The sequence below is a fragment of the Schistocerca nitens genome, chromosome 6 (assembly GCF_023898315.1).
Source record: "Schistocerca nitens isolate TAMUIC-IGC-003100 chromosome 6, iqSchNite1.1, whole genome shotgun sequence".
Taxonomy (NCBI): Eukaryota; Metazoa; Arthropoda; class Insecta; order Orthoptera; family Acrididae; genus Schistocerca; species Schistocerca nitens.
Genome location: NC_064619.1, coordinates 383,297,005 through 383,313,458, shown reverse-complemented (window position 1 = coordinate 383,313,458; position 16,454 = coordinate 383,297,005). Strand labels below are relative to the sequence as shown.

At 45.0% G+C, this 16,454-nt stretch overlaps 1 non-coding gene across 1 annotated transcript; it reads left to right on the top strand.

Moving 5' to 3' along the window:
- Nucleotides 1–15,572: 15,572 nt before the first annotated feature.
- Trnaa-ugc (transfer RNA alanine (anticodon UGC)) lies at nt 15,573–15,646 on the top strand. The gene has a single exon. It is a non-coding gene; the product is annotated as a tRNA-Ala (tRNA).
- Nucleotides 15,647–16,454: the final 808 nt, after the last annotated feature.

Genomic DNA, 16,454 nt, shown 5'->3' with positions numbered 1-16,454 from the left:
ACAGCCTTTGTATTAAAAGACAGAAATGGGTCCAGTACTGAACCCCGTGGAATTCCTTCGTGGTTTATACCCAGCAGCGAAATCTTTCTCCATTTGCAAAATTATTGAAAAGCAACTTTATGGGTTCGTTTTGTTATGGTTCATAAATAAGTAGCAACATTTGTACGATTCTATGGTCATGGTCATATGCACGGAAGCAGTCTTCCAGTAAAACTTTTTTCTCAGTATTTTCCTTTTCAAGTAGCATATGCCCGAAAAACTTCAGTCATGGCAGAGTAATGAAATTAGTGTGCTTCTTTGCAGTGACAATTAAGAATTGTACTGTGACAGTTGTGTGCAGGAGGCAGAGACCTTACGATTGTTTGGAGAAAAACTGCCGGAAGCTGTTGGTGGCGATGAGACGCCGCGTCGGCAGGTGGCCCAGGATACGGGCTCCTCGGTGCGCCGGGGGCGGCCGCAGTCAGTGCCGGCGCCGGTATGTTAATTAGGGGGGCAGCGCGTGTTCCGGCCGCAATAAACGTCAGGTCGCGGCGGACGCCGTGATGAAGGCCGACAGTTAACACGGCCGCGCACGTGCGCCGGCGGCTGCTTCGCGATTCATAGCTGCGCCCGCGGGATGGATGCTGCCTCCCTCCCTCCCTCCCACCCTCCCTTTCGCCCTCTAGGAGATTGGAATGGGCCCCCCGGCGAGCGCTGAGACGCGGATTCCAGACCAAGATTTGTCGCCGCCTCGCAGTCGGCCGGCGCCTCTCTTCAGCCGCTCCGTCTCAATGCCGGCGCATCTGTTCCGCGCGGCGGGCGAGCTTCTCTCGGCGCTGGGGCAGTCACACGGGGGCAAAAGCATCCCAACAATCCTCCGCTCTCTCTGCTTTTAGCAACCAGAAGTAAATGTTTTCTTGTGAAATTGTGTTCTTGTTGCCTACAACGGTGTTAAATGGCATCGTAGAGCCGCCACCACAAAATCCTCTTCCAAGCAGGTTTGGTCCATTACATAACTCAACAGAGGAAAGATCACTGGACCTGACGGGATACCAGTTCGATTCTACACAGAGTACGTGAAAGAAGTTGGGCCCATTCTAACAACCGTGTACCGCAAGTCTCTAGAGGAACAAAAAGTTCCAAATGATTGGAAAAGAGCAGAGGTAGTTCCAGTTTTCAAGAAGGGTCGCCGAGCAGATGCGCGAAACTATAGGCGTATATCTCTGATATCGATCTGTTGTAGAATTTTAGAACATGTTTTTTGCTCGCGTATCGTGTCATTTCTGGAAACCCAGAACCTACTCTGTAGCAATCAACATGGATTCCGAAAACAGCGATCGTGTGAGACCCAACTCGTTTTATTTGTTCACGAGACCCAGAAAATATTAGATACAGGATCCCAGGTGGTTGCCATTTTCCTTGACTTCCGGAAGTCGTTCGATACAGTTGCGCACTGTCGCCTGGTAAACAAAGTAAGAGCCTACGGAATATCAGACCAGCTGTGTGGCTGGATTGAAGAGTATTTAGCAAACAGAACACAGCATGTTGTCCTCAATGGAGAAACTACATACATTAAAGTAGCCTCTGGCGTGCCACAGGGGAGTGTTATGGGACCATTGCTTTTCACAATATATATAAATGACCTAGTAGATAGTGTCGGAAGTTCCATGCGGCTATTTGCGGATGATGCTGTAGTATACAGAGAAGTTGCAGCATTAGAAAATTGTAACGAAATGCAGGAAGATCTGCAGCGGATAGGCACTTGGTGCAGGGAGTGGCAACTGACCCTTAACATAGACAAATGTAATGTATTGCGAATACATAGATAGAAGGATCATTTATTGTATGATTATATGATAGCGGAACAAACACTGGTAGCAGTTACTTCTGTAAAATATCTGGGAGTATGCGTGTGGAACGATTTGAAGTGGAATGATCATATACAATTAATTGTTGGTAAGGCGGGTTCCAGGTTGAGATTCATTGGGAGAGTCCTCAGAAAATGTAGTCCATCAACAAAGGAGGTGGCTTACAAAGCACTCGTTCGACCTATACTTGAGTATTGCTCATCACTGTGGGATCAGTACCAGATCGGGTTGACAGAACAGATAGAGAACACCCAAAGAAGAGCGGCGCGTTTCGTCACAGGATTGTTTGGTAAGCGTGATAGCGTTACGGAGATGTTTAGCAAACTCAAGTGGGAGACTCTGCATGAGAGGCGCTCTGCATCGCGGTGTAGCTTGCTGTCCAGGTTTCGAGAGTGTGCGTTTCTGGATGAGGTATCCCCTACTTATACCTCCCGAGAAGATCACGAATAAAAAATTAGAGAGATTCGAATGCGCACGGAGGCTTTCCGGCAGTCGTTCTTCCCGCGAACCATACGCGACTGGAACAGGAAAGGGAGGTAATGACAGTGGCACGTAAAATGCCCTCCGCCACACACCGTTGGGTGACTTGCGGAATATAAATGTAGATGTAGACGTAGAATTGCATCTTGCTTTCTTGTTCAGAATTTGGTGTTTAGTACTACAAACATTTCAAACATTATATAATTCACCCATGAGTATTAAACAAATGGTTGCACATATACGTGTATGTATTTTTGTACGTTTCACATCTGCTCGTAAATAACTGAACCGACTTCAGCCACATTTGGTGTACAAATCACTTAATGTCTGGGAACCAAAGCTGTGGGCATAAGAAACGCTACCTGTGATAGAGATGGGGATGCGGGAGAAAAAGCATTGTAGCCCACGACGAGTGAATACCCACAATTTACTCGCCTGTATTAGACAATGAGGGCTGCAAAATTTACAGAAAATTTTAATCTTTAATGAAGCCTGTTCTTGCTGAAAACACCAGATAAATGGATAAAAGAATACCAGCTACCACATTTTCACTGTGCAACAAGTAAAACTGCCACATTAAGCACGACGTTTCAATTTATTTCTTGTCCACTACTAACTAAATTCGCAACAGATTTTTCATCTACATCATACTCCGCAAGCCACCAAATGGTGTGTGGCGCAGGGAACTTTTGGTACCACTATCTGATCCCTCCAACCTTGTTCCACTCGCGAATAGTGCGTGGGAAGAATGATTGTCGGTATATCTCTGTATTTGATTTCTCGAATTTTCTCCTCATAGCCAATACGCGATATGTATGTATAGCGAAGTAATATATTGTATGGCTCCTCCTGAAAAGTACTGTCCCGAAATTTCAATGATAAATCTCTCCGTGATGGACAAAGCCTCTCTTGTAACGTTTGCCAGTGGAGTTAGTTTAGCATCTCCGTAACGCACTCTCGCCAGCTCAACCATCCCATGACGAAACGCACCGCTCTTCGTTATATCTTCTCTATCTCCTTTATCAGTCCTAACTGATATCGATTCCAGATAAATGAACAATACTCCAGAAACGGGCGAAAGAAGTGCCACTTCTTTCGTGGGCAGGTTACATTTCCTTAAGATTCTTCCGTAAACCTGTCTGGTGTCTGCTTTCCAACGATCTGTTTTATATGATCATTCCACATAGGATCGCTTTGGATAGTTACGCCTAGATATTTTACGGCAGACGGCGTCTCCAGCTGTTTGTCATCAATAGTGTAGCTTTACAGTAGTGGATTTCTTTACCTAAGTATGCTCAATATGTTACATATATTTACGTTCAGGGTCAACTGCCAGAGCCTGCACCATTTATAAATTCTCTGCATGTCGTTCTTCAAATTCTTACTTTCTTCTGTCGTTGCTACTTTGCTATAAACTATTGCATCATCTGCGAATATCCTTGAAGAGCATCCGACGCTTTCTACAAGATCATTTATATATATTGCAAACAGCAACGGCCCTATCACACTTCCCTGTGGTACTCCGGATATTACCTTTACATTTGTCGATTTAGTTCGGTTAAATGCGTCGTGTTGAGTTCTGTCTGCGAAAAAGTCTTTAATCCCGTTACAAGTCTGCTCCGAAAGTCCGAAGCTCTTATTTCTTTCGTTAAACAGTAATGAGGGACGATGTCAAAAGCCTTACTGAAATCGAGGAACACAGCATCAACCTGAGCGCGGTTGTTCACTGCCCTTTGGATCTCATGGAGGAACAGAGTGGGCTTAGTTTCGCGGCATCTCTGTTCGCGGAATCCATGTTGATTTTTATAGAGGAGATGTTCATTTTCCAAGAACGTCATAATTCTTGAGCATAAAACATGTTCCATAATTCTACAACACATTGACGTCAACGATATAGATCTATAATTGTACGGATCAGTCTTACGGCCTTTCTTAAAAACGGGAATGACATGCGTTTTTTTCCAGTCATTATGTACCTTTTGTTGCTCAAGCGATCTACGATAAGTTACTGCTAGACGGGGAGCAGGTTCTTTCTCATAATCTTTATAGAATCTTACTGGTATCTCACCCGGTCCTGAAGCCTTTCCACCACCATGCGATTGTATTTGCTTTTCAATTCCGCGATCGGTTATCTCAATATCTGCCATATCGACTTTCGCACGACGATTGAAAGGAGGGACAGTGTTACGATTTTTCGCGTTGAGTAACTTCGGAATGCCGGATTCGGTATTTCTGCCTTCTCTCTGTGATCTTCCGTTTCGGTGTCGATTTTGTCGATGAGAGAATGAATACATGATTTTGACCCACTTACTGATTTTACGTACGACCAAAATCTCTTAGGATTTTTCCTCAGGGTGGTTGACAACGTCTTACTATCAAAATCATTGAACGCTTCTCTCATTGCTCTCCTTTCGCTCCTTTTCACTTCATTCAGCTGGATTGTCAGCTAGGTTTTTACTTCTCTGGAATCTGAGATGAAGTGCTCTTTGTTTTCGTAGCGCTTTTCTAACAAGGCTAATAAACCATGGTGGATCGTTCCCATCTCTTAAAACCATACTCGGAACATACTTGTCTAGGGAATATTGAACGATGCCTTTGAATTTTTTTTCCGTTTGTTCTCCACATCTTCGTACTCATCGCCGAATGTTTGATGCTGGCTGCTGAGATATTCTGAAATTTGTATCCTGCCACCCTTGCTGAGCAAATATATCTTCCTACCTTTCTTAATATTCCTTGTAGGACCCGTCGTTATTGATGCAGTCAACAGCCTTATGATCACTGACACCTTCATCCACGTTAACTGATTCGATAAGAACAGGTCTGTTTGTTGCCAGGAGGTCTAACACGTTACCGTCACGAGTTGGTTCTCTAACTATCTGCTTAAGGTAATTTTCGGACAAGACATGCAGAAAAATGCCACACGTTTCCCTGTCTCTTGTACCAGTTTTAATGGCATAACACTCCCAATCCATACCTGGAAAGTTGAAGTCAGCCCCAATACAGGGGCATGATCAGGAAAATTACTAATGACATTCTGCAGGTTCTGTCTGAAGTGCTCTGCAACTACAGATCCCGGCCCAGGTAGTCTATAACAGCATCCCATCGTAATTGTTTAGCGTTCTTTGATACTCAGTTTCACCCAGATTGATTCACACTCGGAATCCGTGTTAACATCGACAAGTCTTATAGAATTTTTTACTGCAATAAACACGCCGCCACCATTAGCGACCAACCTATACTTACGATAAACACTCCTGTCTGAACTTAGGATTTCGTTGTCATTAACGTCTGGCTTCAACCAGCTTTCTGTTCCCAACATTATCTGTGCATAATAACCTTCAGTAAGCGATACTAACTCTGAGACTTTTCCTTGGATGCTCCTGGAGTTTACTAAAATTATATTAATTTTTCTATCTCTGATCTGCGAGGACCAAGAACCTCTGAGGTCGCTGTAGCTGATTTAAAAGGCAAATCGCCTTTGCTCCCAAGGGAGGGGTCCTATAACCTAAAAAAGCCCCACGTGCACGCCACACATACTCCGCTACCCTAGTAACCGTTTCCTGCGTGTAGTGCATTCCTGACCTGTTAAGGGGAACCCTTTAATTCTGCACCCGATAGCGGAGGTCGAGAAATTCGCATCCGATACAGTCGCAGAGCCGTCTGGGGCTCTGGTTTACACCTTCCACTCTGCTCCAAACCAGAGGATCACGATCACCCCCGTGTAAGATGCTACAAATAGACAAGTCAGCCTGCACCCCTCACCATTGCACACATTACTAAAATATTACAGTGAATGCACCAGCAAAATTATACCATTGTCCGACACATGGTTCAGGTGATATGACCTCAATTACCGAGATGCGTGAGAAACTGCCGCATCATGCGTGACGTTTCAAATTGTTACTTCTTTATTACTAACTATATTCACAACGCATTTCGCAGACAGCAGCCGAATGTAGCTCTGGATATAACTGCAAAATTATTTCATTGTACAGCACGTAATTCAGGAGATAGTATATCGTCAACGTTGAGCAGCTTGTCAATGAAATTGCAGGGCGAAATTCAGTAGAGATATGTGTGAGAAAGGTGAACAAATACGACTGAAATATGTGCAGTATATACAAAATATACCTTACGTGTGCGTACACGCATAAGGACATGGGTGAAAAGCTCATTCAAAAACCCCTGTAACGATTTCCACCAAATTTTTTCCTCATAATTCTTACGATGTAGAAAAACGTACTGCGGGAGTAAGAAACGGCAGCCTTCTATTGGGGTGAGCGTGATAACGAGGAGAGAGGAGGGAGGGGGGAGGAGGTGGACAAAGAAATGAAATGGGAGGCGGTTGACAGAGACAGGGGAAGGACAAGGTGGACAGAGAAAGGAAAGACGAGGAGGAGGTGGACAAAGATAGGGAGAGGAGGGGTTGGACGGAGAAACGAGGAGGTGGAAACAGACAAAGAGAGCGAGAGAAAAGATGGAATTAGGGAGTGGAGAAGAAGGTAGTCAGAAGGAGGAGCATATGGACAGTGAGGTAAAGAGCAGATGGTCAGAGAGATGGGGAGAAGGAGGTGGACAGAGAGCGAGGGGGTGGAGAGGGCAGACAGACACAGGCAGAAGAGGAGCGGACAGAGGAGAGAGGGTGGCTGAACAAGGGAGGTGACTGAAAGAAGGTTGGAATAATTTCATACCCGGGAAATGCCGGGTACACAGTTAATTTATTAAACTTATATTGATCAAGATGTGGAGTACACCTTCTGTTTGTTCAGAACACCTTCCTGTCAGATTAAAACTGTGTGCTGACCTGGATACAAACTCGAATCCTTGGCCTTTCTCTGACGATGATGTTCCCAACTTAGGCTGGCAGGTGAGACTCACGACCCATTGCCAAAGCTTTACTTCAAATCTAGGTCTGGCACACTTTTTATCGCTGCCTGGAAGTTTCATATCAGTGCGACCTCTGTTTGGAAAGTGAAATTTATCCACAAAATAATTACGCTGTCTGTGATGAAGCCAATTCTCCGCAATGCCTTTTTCGGGAGTACTGGTCCCTAATAGTATGCAGTAGGTATGCAGGAGAACTGTAACATAGGAGAGGGGTACTGCTTGCAGTGAAGGTGTAGTGATGCGTCATCAGTTTGTTTTCAATATTATAATTCATATTATTCGCTTCGACTTTTAGGAAACCACATCGAAACCTCGAATGCATTCGATGACGAAATTACTACTTGTATTATCTCTTAAATACACAAGATATAGAGAATACAGAAGAAATTAAAGCTAACGTGCCAAAAGATACTTTACCACAATAGGCGAAACATCTTAATGAATTGATGCACACGCTTGTTATGTCACAGTAGATGCTGAAAAATGCATCTTCAGATGAAGTGCCGGCCTCTGTGACCGAGCGGTTCTAGGTGCTTCAGTCTGAAACCGCGCGACCGCGACGGTCGCCGGTTCGAATCCTGCCTCGGGAGTGGAGGTGTGTCATGTCTTTAGGTTAGATAGGTTTAAGTAGTTCTAAGTTCTAGGGGACTGATAAACTCAGATGTTAAGACCCATAGTGCTGAGAGCCATCTGAACCATTTTTTTTTTCAGATGAAGTAAATCACCCATGAACAAGAGGCGCAAAGACTGCCCCAGTTAGATGACTAAATTCAATGTACGATAAAATCACGAGTGTATTAAATGAATAGAATGGCAAAAATTTTGAGGACGGCTATTAATGATTTCATTGCCAATTTTTTTCAAAAAATTAATGTTCGTTATTTTAAGTAATGTCTTTTTCAGAACTAGCAATATTAAAAGAATACTTCACACTGTTTCGTTTTCCATGGGGGTTGGGACGGGTCGCTTGGTGGTAGAGTATAGAGGATTATTCATACACACTCTAGTATTTCAGAAAACAACTAAGCAAAATCTACAAGACTGATGTAAACCAGTGGACAAAGCATTTCCTGATGTCTGTAAATTACGCTACAGGTGCTCAACATGGGCTTCGTTTGTAATGTGGCAAGCGTCAATCGGTGGGTCCAGGTCGTTGAACAATGTGTCTGGCAAGGCGCGATCGCAGAGTACTTTGCGATTCTGCAAACTGGGTAGCGTATCTGCAGTTGAGAACTATTTCGATGTGACAGTACGGTGACGAGGGTTAACTATGAAACCTGAGATGAGTACAACCTACAGATGTAATCCGTAATTATAAGAATTCTAGTAACCACTGACATACGTCCCTTTACCCGTAGGACATTGATACACAGCAATGACATGGAAAAAAATACCAGATGGTTCTTCGATAAGAACAGGACGTGGCATGGACTCGACTAATGTCTGAAGTAGTGCTGGAGAGAACTGACACCATGAAACCTGCAGGGCTGTCCATAAATTCGTAAGAGAACTAGGGGGTGGAGATTTCTTCTGAACAGCATGTTGCAAGGCATCACAGATATGCTCAATAATGTTCATGTCTGGGGAGTCTGGTGGCGAGTGCAAGTGTTTAAACTCAGAAGAGTGTTCGAGGGACCTCTCTGTAGCCATTCTGGACATGTGGGTGTCGAATTGTCCTTTTGGAATTCACCAAGTCCGTCAGAATGCACAAAGGACATGAATGGATGCAGGTGATCAGACAGGATGCTTACGTACGTTTCACCTGTTAGAGTCGTAGCTAGACGTTTCAGGTCTCCTACATCACTCCAGCTGCACGCGCCCCACACCATTACAGAGCCTCAACCAGCTTGAACAGTCCGCTGCTGACATACAGGGTCCAGGGTTCCATGACGTTGTCTCCATACCCGTACCCGTCCATCCATTCGATACAATTTGAAACGAGACCCGTCCGACCAGGCAACCTGTTTGCAGTCGTTAACAGTCCAATGTCGGTGTTGACGGGCCCAGTGCGAGGCGTAAAGCTTTGTGTCGTGCAATCATCAAGGGTACACGAGTGGGCCTTCGGCTCCGAAAGCCCATATTGATGATGTTCCGTTGAATGGTTCTCACATTGACACTTCTTGATGGCCCAGAACTGAAACCTGCAGCAACATCTGCGTAACGGATGCACTTCTATCACGTTGAACGATCTCCTTCAGTCGTCGTTGGTCCCGTTCTTGCTGGATCTTTTTCCGACCGTAGCAATGTCGGAAATTTGATGTTTTACCGGTTTCATAATATTCACGGTACACTCGTGAAATGGAAGTATCGAAAAATCCCCACTTCATCACTGCCTCTGAATGCCGTGTCCCATCGCTCGTGGGAGGACTATAATACCACGTTCAAACTCATTTAAATCTTGACAACCTGCTAGTATAATGGCAGTAATCGATAAAACAACTGTGGCAGACACTTTTTGTCATATATAGGCTTTGCCAACCGTATCACCGTATTCTGCCTGTTTACATGTCTCTGTATTTGAATACTCATTCCTATACAAGTTTCTTTGGTGCTTCACTGTACGATAGCTATGGTCACGGGGGCCATACATGGTATTAGGCATGTACACCAGTCTCTTAGGCTCATCAGCGTCTAACACCAATGTCCTGTCGGTAGTCAAAGGGTTAAGGATTTAGTGTATCCGCCTGATCATCGATTTCTCTGCACACCAGCCAAGTAATGCGGGAAGCCATCGCACGACGAAGTTGGGCGAAAACGGCTCTCATCATTTTCGTTCCATGGCCTGGGCTGTTTGCCACCGAGTTATACGTCACCACCATACTGACCGGAGGTGCCAACCTCACCGACAGGTAGCGTACCAATCGCAGCAGAGAGCGCTGTCGGCAATGCACTACTTTGCTACACCAGGTCATCTGCCCTCGCCACACCACGCGGATATAAATTCCCGCCCACCTATGTGGGTCACCACCGGACTCTGCTCAGTGTGACGCTAAACGCCTCAAGTCGGCAATAAGAACAGTCCGTCCGGCCACATCAGCAGTCCGGTCCCAGCGCTACAAGACGGCAGTACCACAAGTTGGGTCTCAGCCTTCCACGCCGGCAGCACTGACCCAGTAACGTCTCGGGGTTTCACGTTACCGCCTACCAAAAGTCTGGGGTTCGTCGTGAAGCCACATCGCAGACAACGTCGCAGGAGAGACATTTCTGTTGTATGTAAACATGTGGATACTTACCGAAGGAAATTACGATTAAGTTCTGTTTTGTAATAAACATCGTTTCAAAGCGTCTTTGATCACACTTTAGTACTAGGATACTTTAAAAAGAATAAGAATTTCTGCAATTAAGAAAAAAGAGAGAGAAAATGGACAGGTTTCAAAATAATCTAAGAGTCCAGTTGTCAAAGTTGTTTGATACATGGAGCCGAAGACATAAATGTGTAAAGGACTTTTCTCAACTACTAGACGGAAATGCAGAGAGAAAGAGTCTGAGGTCATAGCTGGTGCGCAGCAATGCGTTCACTGCAGCTGCCAGAAATCCCTTTGATTAAGCGCTTTCTGACTTCATGATGTCCTACCCAGAAGCTGCTGTGCCGCGATAGAATGTAGACGGTCTGTGCGGCAACGTGCTCTTATTTCTTGCAAAGCATTACGCATACAATTGTTTCCGCATCCTAATGTACCTCAATTCGAAACATAAAGACAAAGTGTCACATCATTAAGTAGATCTGTGAAACTATTAAAATAATGAATTCTTCCACACTCGCTTTGCTCAGTCAACATAAAAGTTTTCTGGGTATGGTACCGCGTCATAATGTAAAAAACTACTGCTGCTGGAAAAAAACCATCGTTTCGGCCACGTTTCCAGCGGCCATCTTCTGGGTACGCTGATACCGTGGCAAAAACGTTGGTTTTTCTCCAGCACCAGTAATTTTTTACATTGTGACGCGGTACCATACCCAGAAAACTTTTATGTCGACTGACTGTGGCAGCGGAAGCCTACGCTATTATATTCGCTTTGTTCACTTAACATCAGATTTTGGAGAAGTTTTATGTTTTACTTGTCCTACTAACATTTTCATATCTCTAGCACAACAATTATTATTCCTTTACACGAATGCGTGGTGACTGTTCTTTCGGACATCAGCAGCGACGAGTAAAAATGTGTGCCAGACCGGGACTCGAACCCAAGAACTCCTGATTAATACACAGTTGCGTTAAGCGTGGCGCCATCCGGATACAGAATTTATGACAAATGGGCGCACTATGTCGGCGTGGTCACCGGTCGACACACATCCAATGTAACGTCACATATTCTCAGTCCGTCCATGCCCTCCATTATCGCCAATTTTAGATTCCCATGGGAGGTCGAACGTAAATGTGGATCCGCACTGAAGGCTGTGGATTCATTGCCCATGAAGCTGAATCATTTATATGAATGCGTCGTGTGTGTCTAATAGATATAATTGATGGGAAATCAGTTCATGGTTTTCTGTGAGGATGCACATTTCGTTCCACCTCCAGCGGGAATCAAAAATTACCGAGCATGGAGGAAATGGGTGGCGACTGTGGATATGTGGCTGTAGCTTGTAATGTGAGTTGGCCGAGTTGCGTGTCGAGAAAGTCCGCACATTTGCGATAAACTTTGTGTCTAGATGGTGCGTTAACTAACACATCTGCCTAGTAAGTATGAGATCCCTTGTTCGAGAGCCGGTTCTGCACACATATTAAAACTCGTCGCCGTTGATTTCGCATAAAGTCCGTATGCAGTTGATTTCATAATTTCCTTGTCTTCCCTTCCCTATCTCCCCCTCCATCTTCAATTTACATAAGATTACTATTCCCTTAGGTGCTTCATGAAACACTTGTAACGTGAGATGTCAATTGAGCTGATTAGGATACTCCAAAGATCCTATATGTCCGATCCCTGGTGACATGCAGGGAGGGGAAGCACCCCATACGATCATTCAAATTTAGGAGAAAACGGTATCACACAGCGGAAGCGTGTTAATAAAAGAAACTGTTAGGGGTGGCCCAAATAGGAACGAAAGTACGCGTTTTACACCACACGTGGCTATATTAATGAAGGGGGCAGTTAAATACAAAAGAAACTAGCGGTCATCATCGCAGTTTGGATTATTACGGTAAAACCTGAAACAACAGAATCACACGTTAAATTAAATATGTAAACATTTAATTGGTGAACAACACATTGACGCCAATGAGAAGAGACATGAAAGCTTAACGTGGAGTTAATTCTTGGATATGATCAATTACTGCGAAAATGATTAGTCGTTTAAAGAAAGAACACTGGAGAAGCAGGTGCGAAAACCAGCAAAATCGCCAAAGTGCATGATGGAAACAATCCGGCTGACTGAGAACGTTAAACCTGTTCAATTATACCCACACGTCACTTTTCTGTCTTCGCACCCTCCTCGACACGGAGCGAGGTGGCGCAGTGGTTAGCACACTGGACTCGCATTTGGGAGGACGACGGTTCTAACCCGCATTCGGCCATCCCTATTTAGGTTTTCCGTGATTTCCCTAAATCGGTTTGGGCAGATTGCTGGATGGTTCATTTGAAAGGGCACAGCCGACTTGCTTCCCAATCCCCCCTTATCCGATGGGACCTATGAGCTCGCTGTTTAGTCCGGTCCCCCAAACTAACCAAACAATCTCCTCGATCCAGTGACTGCATAGCCGGCTCATTCTTGACAGTTCTATATGGTGTTAATGTAGAAGTCGGCGGCAGTAACAGGTGGAAATTCTGAGTCCATCTCGTCCACGTCAACAACGTCGGTACGTTATTGTAAAGTACAGTCAACAGCGACGTTTGTCAAAATCCTCAGTGAGGTTTTAAGTCGTGTACAGAAAAGAGTTGCCCCGAAAATCTGCAGAAGATACTAGCTATATCGAAGTACCTAAAGCTCCAATTAACTTTACAGGCTCTGCACGAGTTTCAGTTAAACAGGTGTTCAATATTACTAAAACATGTGTTCCAACTAAAATCTCGTAATTTTTTCTTTAGGAGAATTCACACTTCCTCAACGAAACTTAGTAACGAACTCATCTAGGATTAGGAGCCACTTCAAGACCACTCGGCCTCGCCTCAGATAACCGAGAAACACAGCAATGTTTCTTTCTTTTTCCTCTTTCATACCACTCTACTGAACACAATCTGGCTTCGTTCGCTTTAGGCTTGGTGTTTGTTCTTTTTACATAGACTTATATACGCTGACGGGAAAAAATCGCCACACGAAAGATTATTAATGTTGAGTAACGAAATTTGTGGAAGACATTTGTCTCGGTAACATATGTAACTGATTATCACTGCAAGACGTCAGGCAAATGTAAGCGCGAGATAAACCATTGTAAATGTGAATTGCTGGGTCATTAATAACAGGTGTATCTGCATAATATTGAATTCAATTTTGCAAACGTATTATACAAAGGCCAGATGTCATTTTGTGTGATGGAAATCCATGTCTGTTGCACTTGGTCGGTCAGTCTGGGAAAGTTAATGCTGTTTGTGGGTGACGCTGGAGTTGTCGTCCGATGATTTTCCATATGCCCTTGATTGATGGTAATGATGATGATTATGATGATGATGTTTGGTTTGTGGGGCGCTCAACTGCACAGTTACCAGCTCCCATACATAGTCCCAATTTTTACACAGTCCACTTTCTTTTCACAATCCAGTGTAATCACCCTCACAAATGATGATGATTATGATGAAATGATGAGGACAACACAAACACCCATTCCCTGGGTAGAGAAAATCCCCAACCCGGCCGGGAATCGAACCCTGTGATCCAGAGGCAGCAATCCTAGCCCCTAGACCACGAACTGCGGACTGTGCTTGATTGAAAACAGATCTGGTGACCGAGCAGGCGAATATGGCTCTGAGCACTATGGGACTCAACTGCTGAGGTCATTAGTCCCCTAGAACTTAGAACTAGTTAAACATAACTAACCTAAGGACATCACAAACATCCATGCCCGAGGCAGGATTCGAACCCGCGACCGTAGCGGTCTCGCAGTTCCAGACTGCAGCGCCTTTAACCGCATGGCCACTTCGGCCGGATAGCAGGCGAATACAAAATGTCAATACTCTGTAGAGCATGTTGAGATACAGCAGCGTTATGTGGGCGACAGTTATCCTGTTGGAAAACACCCCCTGGTATGTTGTTCAAGAATGGCAGCACAACAGGTCGAATCACCAGAATGACGTATAAATTTGCAATCGGGTGTGTAGGATAACCACGTGAGTCGTCCTGCTATCATATGGAATCGCACCCCAGACCATAATTCTAGGTTTAGGTCGACTGTGTCTAACACACAGCAGGTTGGTTGGAGGCCTTCAGCTGGCCTCCTCCTAAACAACACACGCCATCAGTGGCACCGAGACAGGATCAGCTTTCATCGGAAAACACAACAGCCCCTCACTGTGTACTCCAATAAGTTCTCGCTTGACACCAATGAAACCCCAAAAGGGCGGTAGTTTGGGGTCACTAGAATGCACGCTACGGGGCGTCTGGCTCTGAGCTCTCCTTGAAGCAACTGGTTTGTAACAGTTCGTTTTGTCACTGTGGTACCAACTGCTTCTCCCCATTGCTGAGACAGAGCCATACGCCGAACTCGATGGTGTTCCCTCACAGTAATGCCACGTGGGTCGGCCGCGGTGGCCGAGCGGTTCTAGGCGCTTCAGTTCGGAACCGCGCGACTGCTAAGTTCGCAGGTTTGAATCCTGCCGCGGGCATGGATGTGTGCCATGTCCTTATGTTAGGTTTAAGTAGTTCTAAGTTCTAGGGGACTGATGACCTCAGCAGTTAAGTCCCATAGTGCTCAGAGCCATTTGAACCAATGCCTCGTAGCCGTCCGGAGCCCAGTCTTCTTGCGACAGTACATACTGGTGACCACCGCTGTCAGCAGTCATCTACAGCAGCTACCATCGTGCCAAGTATCGCAGATGGAAAATCCAACATCTTCTGACCCTGGAATATATGATGACTAACTGACAACCTCAGCTGCCGACAGGTGTTGTTGATATACCTCGATGTGGACAGCTGAAAATGTGTGCCCCGACCGGGACTCGAACCCGGGATCTCCTGCTTACATGGCAGACGCTCTATCCATCTGCGCCACCGAGGACACACATGAATAGCGCGACCGCAGGGACTTAACCCTTGCACGCTTCCCGTGAGACTCACATTCCCAACTGTCCACAATTCTACATATGTATTGTGAGTGGCCAAATGCCTATAAGGTACAATACATATGTAGAACTGTGGACAGTTGGGAATGTGAGTCTCACGGGAAGCGCGCAAGGGATAAGTCCCTGCAGTCGCGCTATTTATCTGTGTCCTCGGTGGCTCAGATGGATAGAGCGTCTGCCATGCAAGCAGGAGATCCCGGGTTCGAGTCCCGGTCGGGGGCACACATTTTCACCTGTCCACATCGAGGTATATCAACAACACCTGTCGGCAGCTGAGGTTGTCAGTTAGTCATCATTTATTCCAGGGAAAAGCTGCACGGTCATCAACAGTAACTATTCTTTCGAGAACAAGTTACTGTCTTCGTATATGTCTTCTGACCCTGTTACACGACCTCGTTCAAACTCAGTGAAGTGTCGATTATGGCGTCCTTGCAACAACCTTAAAGGAATTCTCCACCAACATCAACTCACCACGTCCAGTCTTAACGGTACCTAACGTTCACGAGCATTGCAGTGAGTATTTAAAACAAATCTGATTTGCATCATCATAGTGCCGCTACTAGCGCCATTCCTATGTGACTGGCGCGAAACCATAACAGACATCATGTTTTAGATGTAGATACTCACCTACCAACTTTCGTTTATGTCGCACAACTCCTTCTAGGTGCTGCGATTTCCTTTCCGTCACTGTAGTTTGGGGATATATTATTTCTGTGATGTCAATGTCACTGTTTATGTACAAACCTTGATTTAAATAGTGTTCTGATTTAATGCTAATTATTCTTGTCTACTTTTAAGTAGTTACTTTCATTTTCTAATAGTCATTAAATCCATGTATGACTCAAATAAACCTTTAGGATCAAGTGTGGCATACCATTTGCGCATTCTCCAGACACGTATGCAGTAACACTGAGTGGCAGTATTCACCACAGACAGTGAAACTACAGATTAGTACAATTCACTATTCTTGAAAAATTACTGGAAACTTGGATTACAAGGCATATTAATTATTTGGGGCTGCTGTGGTTC